We start from the raw sequence: 8,364 nt of genomic DNA, 5'->3' as shown, positions 1-8,364 counted from the left end.
AGCAGCTCTATCCAGAGCTCAGCTTCTGCCTGCTCAGCACAGTCACAGCTCAACACCTGATTAGAAAACAGAACAGTCATCACAAACTTTGTTAACATAAATGGGGCTTTGTCTCAATGACATAGAGAATCTCATCACCATTTCAGCTCAAGTGCAAGTATCCTAATAAATAGGATCTGGGGGCAACTATGGCCTTTTTGTTTTTAGAAACTAAATCTAAGTATTGGAATAGACAAAGGGCCATGATGAAAAGTGTGAGAAATCCCAGAGTCATTTCCTGTCCAGAAAAAGGACAAAAATATCAAGAAAACTTGATTCTAACTGATCCTTAAATTTTGGAGACTATAAGGTGCAACCAGACATAATACATGGAGACGTTCAGAAACTCAAGAAAACAAGCAGTTATTTTTCTGAGTTTTAATCAAAGATAATGCAATGGCAAACAGAAATCAGTTTGTCTCTTCTTGTTAAGGTAGTTTTAAAATATGTTCATAAATTTCTTTAATACACTTCAGTTCAAGAGGTGGAGCCTAACTCCCTTTCCCTTGAATGTGAGTCAGACTTAGTAAATTGTTTTTAACGAAGATAATGTGGTGGAAGTGATGCTATGTGACTTCCAAGGCTACATCATAAAAAGCAGAGCTTCTGCCTGACGGTTCCTAGCTCCTGGATTACTTACCCTCAAGAAAGCCAGCTACCATGTTGTGAGAACATCCAAATAGCCGTTAAACAGAAGCCCATAAGGTGGGCCAGGTGCAGTGGCTCATGATTATAATCCCAGTACTTTGGTAGGCCTGAGTTCAAGACCAGTCTAGGCAACATAGCAAGACTCCATCTTTACAAAAAATTATCTTAAAAATTAGCCAGGCATGGTGGCTTATCTGTAGTCCCAGTTACTTGGGAGGCTGAGGAAGAAGGATCACTTGAACCCAGGAGTTCCAGGCTGCAGTGAGCTATGATCACAGCATTCACTCCAGTCTGGGTGAAAGAGCAAGGCCCTGCTCCCCAGCACCCCCCTCAAAAAAAAGGAGAGGAAAAAGAAAGAAAATTGCCAGCCATTTCAGTGAGCCACTTTGGATACAGAACCTCCAGCCTCAATTAAGCTTTCAGTTGACTATAGCTTAGGTCGATATCCTCCAAGCAATTTCTTGAGAGACACTGAGCAACAACTGCCTAGCTAAGTTACCTCTGAATTCCTGACTCATAGATGAGGATAAAAAACATATTGTTTTAAGCCATTAAGGTTTTGGGTAATCTTTAATACAGCAGTACATAACTAATATATGAAGACTATGAAATCAATTCATTAAAACCATGACTCAAAATCATTATACATCAATCAGTGGAAAATGAGCTGGGATTTAGAAACAATACATATTTTGACTTGAGTCCAACTTAAGCAATATTAATAATTAGCTTCCTCAAGCATAAAATAATGATCCCTTACCTGCAGGATCATCATCCTATGAACCTCTTACCCTAATAGCACTGTGTACACAGTCTACACGCTAGCTACAAAAACAATTCGAGATACAGAAAATCATGGCGGAGAGGAGGCAGGATGAGACTGCAGCTCCTACTTGGACGGACAGAGCAGCGTTTGGAGGCTCACATCATGAACTTTTGCTCCAGAGTGACTGCAAGAATACATTAGGAAAGCCAAGAGAACTCACAGACCCTCTGAAGGAAGTGGATTGCTCCTGCAGGACCCAGGAGACACCCCCCAAATACTGTGAGTGCCCAAACTGTGGAAGTGGGAAAGGGAGATCATCTGCCCCCAAACACACACCCCCACTGGGGAACCTGAAGGTCTAGAAGATTCTGACCTTACCTGGAGCTGAGTCTATTTAGAGAGCCAAATGAAATACAGGGGTAGAGGAAGCAGCAGGAAAAGCCCTGTAGGCTCACTGGGCTAGTCTTCCAGCAAGCCATTTCTGCCTTGCCTCACAGGGGTCCTTGAGGAGGGCTGCCAGAGGCACTGGGAAAAAGCCACAGGGAAAAGGAAACCTCCAGCTGAACTTTGTAACAAATTGAACCAATCAAGAAGTCTTCTGGCCAGAACACAGGCTAGGACATGAATCTAGTGTGCAGACTCCACAGGCAGGGGAAGAAGGAAAGCCCTACTTACTTCCGTAGCTGGGAGGCAGGTAGCCTGGGGCAAGTTCTCAGGCCTGCTCGCCCACTGCCTGGGAACAGACTCAGTGCTGTTGTGGGGAGCACAGTGGGAGTTAGACTGGCCCTTTGGGTTGCGTGGGAGCTGGGTGAGGCCTTGACTGCTGCCTTTCCCCCAACTTCCCTGACAACCTGCATGACACAGGAGAGGCAGCCGTAATCCTCCTAGGAACATAACTCCATTGACCTGGGAACCGCACCCCCATGCCCCACAGCAGGTGCAGCAAGACTTGCCCAAGTAGAGTCTGAGGTCAGACGCACCTAGCCCTTTTCCCACCCAATTGTCCTTCCCTACCTACCCTGGTAACTAAAGACAAAGGGCACATACTCTTCATATTTGTGAGTTTTAGGGCCCCTCCCACCACCTGTTCCTCCCAATACTACCACAGCTGATGCTCTCTTGAAAGCACCACCTCCCAGCAGGAGGCCAACCACTACAAAAATAGTATACTAATCAACCAAAGCTAAGGACTCTCACAGAGTCCATTTCAACGCTGCTACTTCCACCAGAGCAGGTGCCAGTATCCATTGCTGAGAGACCCACAGACAGTTCACATCACAGGACTCTGTGCAGACAACCCCCAGTACCACCAGGGAGCCTGGAAGACTTGCTGGGTAACTAGATCCAGAAAAGAGATAACAATCACTACAGCTCAGCTCTCAGGAAGCCACATCCCTAGGAAAAGGGGGAGAGTACTACATCAAGGAAACACCCACGGGACAAAAGAATCTGAACAACAGCCTTAAGCCCTAGACCCTCCCTGACAAGAGCCTACCCAAATGAGAAGGAACCAGAAAACCAGCTCTGGTAATATGATAAGACAAGGTTCTTCAATACCTCCCAAAAATAACACTAGCTCACCAGCAATGGAATCAAACCAAGAAGAAATCCATGAGCTACCTGAAAAGCATTCAGAAGGTTAGTTATTAAGCTAATCAGAGAGGCACCAGAGAAAGGCAAACGCCAATGTAAGGAAATTTTTTAAAATGATACAAGAAGTGAAGGGCAAAATATTCAATGAAATAGGTAGCATAAATAAAAAACAGTAAAAACTTCAGGAAACAATGGACGCACTTACAGAAATGCAAAATGCTCTGGAAAGTCTCAGCAACACAATCAAACAAGCAGAAGAAAGAACTTCAGAGCTCGAAGACAAGGTTTTTGAATTGACCCAATCCAACAAAAAGAAAAAAGAGTAAGAAAATATGAGCAAAGCAAGCCTCCAAGAAGTCTGAGATTATGTTAAATGACCAAACCTAAGAATAATCAGCATTCCTGAAAAAGAAGAGAAATCTAAAAGTTTGGAAAACATATTTGGGGGAATAATTGAGGAAAACTTCCCTGGTCTTACTACAGAACTAGACACCCAAATACCACAAACTCAAAGAACACCTGGGAAATTCATCGCAAAAAGATCATCACCCAGGCATCTTGTCATCAGGTTATATAAAGTTAAGACAAAGGAAAGAATCTTATGAGTTGTGAGGCAAAAACACCAGGTAACCTATAAAGGAAAACCTATCAGATTAACAGCACATTTCTCAGCAGAAACCCTACAATCTAGAAGTGATTGGGGCCCTATCTTCAGTCTCCTCAAAACAATTATCAGCCAATAGGCCAGGCGTGGTGGCTCACGCCTGTAATCCCAGCACTTTGGGAGGCCGAGGTGGGCAGATCACAAAGTTAGGAGTTTGAGACCAGCCTGGCCAACATGGTGAAACCCTGTCTCTACTAAAAATACAAAAATTAGCTGGTAGTGGTGACACACGTCTGTGATCCCAGCTACTCAGGAGGCTGAGGCAGGAGAATTGCTTGAAACCGGGAGACAGAGGTTGCAGTGAGCTGACATCACAGCATTGCACTCCAGACTGAGCAGCAGAGCGAGACTCCATCTCAAAAAAACAAAAACAAAAACAAAAAAACAAAAAAGCAATTATCAGCCAAGAATTTTGTACCCAGCAAAACTAAGCTTAATAAATGAAGGAAAAATACAGTCTTTTTCACACAAACAAATGCTGAGAGAATTCCCAACAACTAAACCAGCACTACAAGAACTGCTAAAAGGAGCTCTAAATCTTGAAACAAAACCTGGAAACACATCGAAACAGAACCTCCTTAAACCATAAATCTTACAGGACCTATAAAACAAACAAAAACAAACAAATCCAAGGTCTGCTGACAACATATGAAACAATTAATGAACAGAATGGTACCTCACATCTCAGTAATCATGTTGCATGTAAATGGCCTAAATGCTCCACTTAAAAGATACAGAATTGCAGAATGGACAAGAATTCACCAACCAACTATCTGCTGCCTTCAAGAGACACACGTAGCACATAAGGACTCATATAAACTTAAGGTAAAGGGATGGTAAAAGATAATCCATGCAAACGGACACCAAAAGCAAGCAGGAGTAGCTATTCTTATATCAGATAAAACAAACTTTAAAGTAACAGTAGTTTAAAAAGACATAGAGGAACATTATATAATGACAAAAGGCCTTGTCTAACAGGAAAATATCACAATCCTAAACATATGCACCTAACACTGGAACTCCCAAATTTATAAAACAATTACTAATAGATCTAAGCAATGAGCTAGACAGCAACACAATAATAGTGGGGGACTTCAATACTCCACTGACAGCATTAGACATGTCATCAAGATAAAGTCAACAAAGAAACAATTTAAACTATACCCTGGAACAAATGAACTTAACAGATATTTACAGAACATTGTACCCAACAACTGCAGAATACACATTCTATTAAACAGCACATGGAACATTCTCCAAGACAGACCGTATGATAAGCCACAAAATGGGCCTCAATAAACTCAAGAAAATTGAAATTATATCAAGCACTCTCTCAGACCACAGTGGAATAAAACTGGAAATCAACTCCAAAAGGAACCTTCAAAATCATGCAAATACATGGAAATTAAATAACCTGCTCCTGAATGATCACTGGGTCAAAAATGAAATCAAGATGGAAATTTAAAAATTCTTTGAACTGAACAACAATACTGAAATAACCTATCAAAACCTCTGGGATACAGCAAAGATGGTGCTAAGAAAAAAGTTCATAGCCCTAAATGCCTACATCAAAAAGTCTGAAAGAGCACCAACAGACAATATAAGGTCACATCTCAAGGAACTAGAGAAACAAGAACAAATCAAACCCAAACCCAGCAGAAGAAAGGAAATAACCAAGATCAGAGCAGAACTAAATGTAATTGAAACAAACAAACAAAAAAAAATGCAAAAGATAAATGAAGCAAAAAGCTGGTTCTTTGAAAAGATAAACAAAACTGATAGACCATTAGCATGATTAACCAAGAAAAAAAAGAGATAAAATCCAAATAAGCTCAGTTAGAAATGAAAACGGGAGATATCACAACTGACACCACAGAAATACAAAAGATCATTCAAGGCTACTATAAACACCTTTATGTGCATAAACTTGAAACCTAGAGGAGATGAATAAATTCATGGAAAGATACAATGTTCCTAGCCTAAATCAGGAAGAATTAGATACTCTGAACAGGCCAGTAACAAGCAGAGAGACTGAAATGGTAATAAAAAAAACTACCAACAACAAAAAGTCCAGGACCAGAAGGATTCACAGCAGAATTCTACCAGACATTCAAAGAAGAATTGGTACCAATGCTATTGACACTATTCCACAAGACAGAACCCTCCCTAAATCATTCTATGAAGCCAGTATCACTCTAATATCAAAACCAGGAACGGACACAACCAAAAAAGAAAACCACAGACCAATATCCCTGATGAATATAGGTGCTAAAATTCTTAACAAAATACTAGCTAACTGAATCCAGCAACATATCAAAAAGATAATCTACCATGATCAAGTGGTTTTCATATCAGGAATGCAGGGATGGTTTAACATATGCAAGTCAATTAATATGATATACCACATAAACAGAATCAAAAACAGAAATCACATGATCATCTCAATAGATGCAGAAAAAGCACTCCACAAAATCCAGCATCCTTTCATGATTAAAACTCTCAGCAAAATCAGCATACAAGGGACATATCTCAATGTAATAAAAGCCATCTATGACAAACCCACAGCCAACATAATATGGAATGGGGAAAAGTTGAAAGCACTCCCTAAAAGAACTGGAACAAAACAAGGATGCCTACTCTTACCACTCCTCTCCAATATAGTGCTGGAAGTCCTAGCCAGAGCAATCAAGACAGGAGAACGAAATAAAGAGCACCCAAATCAGGAAAGAGGAAGTCAAACTGTCGCTGTTTGCTGATGATATGATTGTTCACCTAAACCCTAAAGACTCCTCCAAAAAGCTCCTAGAACTGATAAAAGAAAGTTTTTCAGCAAAGTTTCCCAATACAAAATTAAAGTACACAAATCAGTAGCTCTTCTATACACCAACAGCAACAGAGCTGAGAATCAAATCAAGAATTCAACCTCTTTTACAATAGCTGCAAAAAAATAAAATAAAAAATAAACTAGGGAATATACCTAACCAAGGAGTTGAAAGACCTCTACAAGGAAAACTACAAAACACTGCTGAAAGAAATCATAGATGACACAAACAAATGGAAACACAGCCCATCCTCATGAATGGGTAAAATCAATATTGTGAAAATGACCATACTGCCAAAAGCAATCTACAAATTAAATGCAATTCCCATTAAAAAACCACTATCATTCTTCACAGAATTAGGGAAAACAATCCTAAAATTCATATGGAACCAAAAAAGAGCCTGCATAGCCAAAGCAAGACTAAGCAAAAAGACCAACTCTGTAGGCATCACATTACCTGATTTCAAACTATACTATAAGCCATAGTCATCAAAACAGCATGGTACTGGTATAAAAATAGGGACGTAGACCAATGGAACAGAATAGAGAATCCAGAAATAAACCCAAATACTTACAGCCAACTGATGTTCGACAATGCAAACAAAAACATAAAGTCAGGAAAAGACACCCTATTCAACAAATGGTTCTGCAATAATTGGCAAGCCACATATAGGAGAATGAAATTGGATCCTCATCTCTCACCTTATACAAAAATCAACTCAAGATGGATCAAAGACTTAAATCTAACACCTGAAACTATAAAAATTATAGAAGAGAGCATCAGAAAAACCTTTCTACACATTGACTTAGGCAAAAATTTCATGACCAAGAACCCAAAAGCAAATGCAATAAAAACAAAAATAAATAGCTGGGACTTAATTAAAGTAAAGAGCTTTTGCACAGCAAAAGGAACAGTCAGCAGAATAAACAGACAACACACAGAATGGGAAAAAATCTTCACAATCTATACATCTGATGAAGGACTAATATCCAGAATCTACAACAAACTCAAACAAATTAGTGAGAAAAAAACAAACAATCCCATCAAAAAGCGGGCTTCGGAAATGAATAGACAATTCTCAAAAGATATACAAATGGCCAACAAACATGAAAAAATGCTCAACATCACTAATGATCAGAGAACTGCAAATCAAAACCACAATGCAATACCACCTTACTCCTGCAAGAATGGTCATAATCAAAAAATCAAAAAATAATAGATGTTGGCATGGATGCAGTGAACAGGGAACACTTCTACACTGCTGGTGGGAACATAAACTAGTACAACTACAATGGAAAACTGTGTGGAGATTCCTTAAACAACTGAAAGTAGAACTACCATTTGATCCAGAAATCCCACTACTGGGGATCTACCCAGAGGAAAAGTCGTTATACAAAAAAGATGCTTGCACACACGTGTTTAACAGCACAACTTACAATTGCAAAAATGTGGAACCAACCCAAATGCCCATCAATGAGTGGATAAACTGTAATATATATATATGATGAAATACTACTCAGCCATGAAAAGGAATGAATTTATGGTACTCGCAGCAACCTGGATGAGACTGGAGACTATTATTCTAAGTGAAGTAACTCAGGAATGGAAAACCAAACGTATATTGTAACTCATAAGTGGGAGCTATGCTATGAGGATGCAAAGACATAAGAATGACACAGTGGACTTTGGGGATTCAAGGGGAAAGGGAGGGAAGGGGGTAAGGGATAAAAGAGTACAAACTGGGTGCAGTGTATACTGCTTGGGTGATGGTTGCACCAAAATCTCACAAATTACCACTAAAGAACTTACTCATGTAACCAAGTACCACCTGT

This window comes from Mandrillus leucophaeus, unplaced genomic scaffold, assembly GCF_000951045.1.
Source record: "Mandrillus leucophaeus isolate KB7577 unplaced genomic scaffold, Mleu.le_1.0 Scaffold216, whole genome shotgun sequence".
Taxonomy (NCBI): domain Eukaryota; kingdom Metazoa; phylum Chordata; class Mammalia; order Primates; family Cercopithecidae; genus Mandrillus; species Mandrillus leucophaeus.
The sequence above is the reverse complement of the archived record's forward strand: the minus strand, read 5'-3'. Positions refer to the sequence as shown.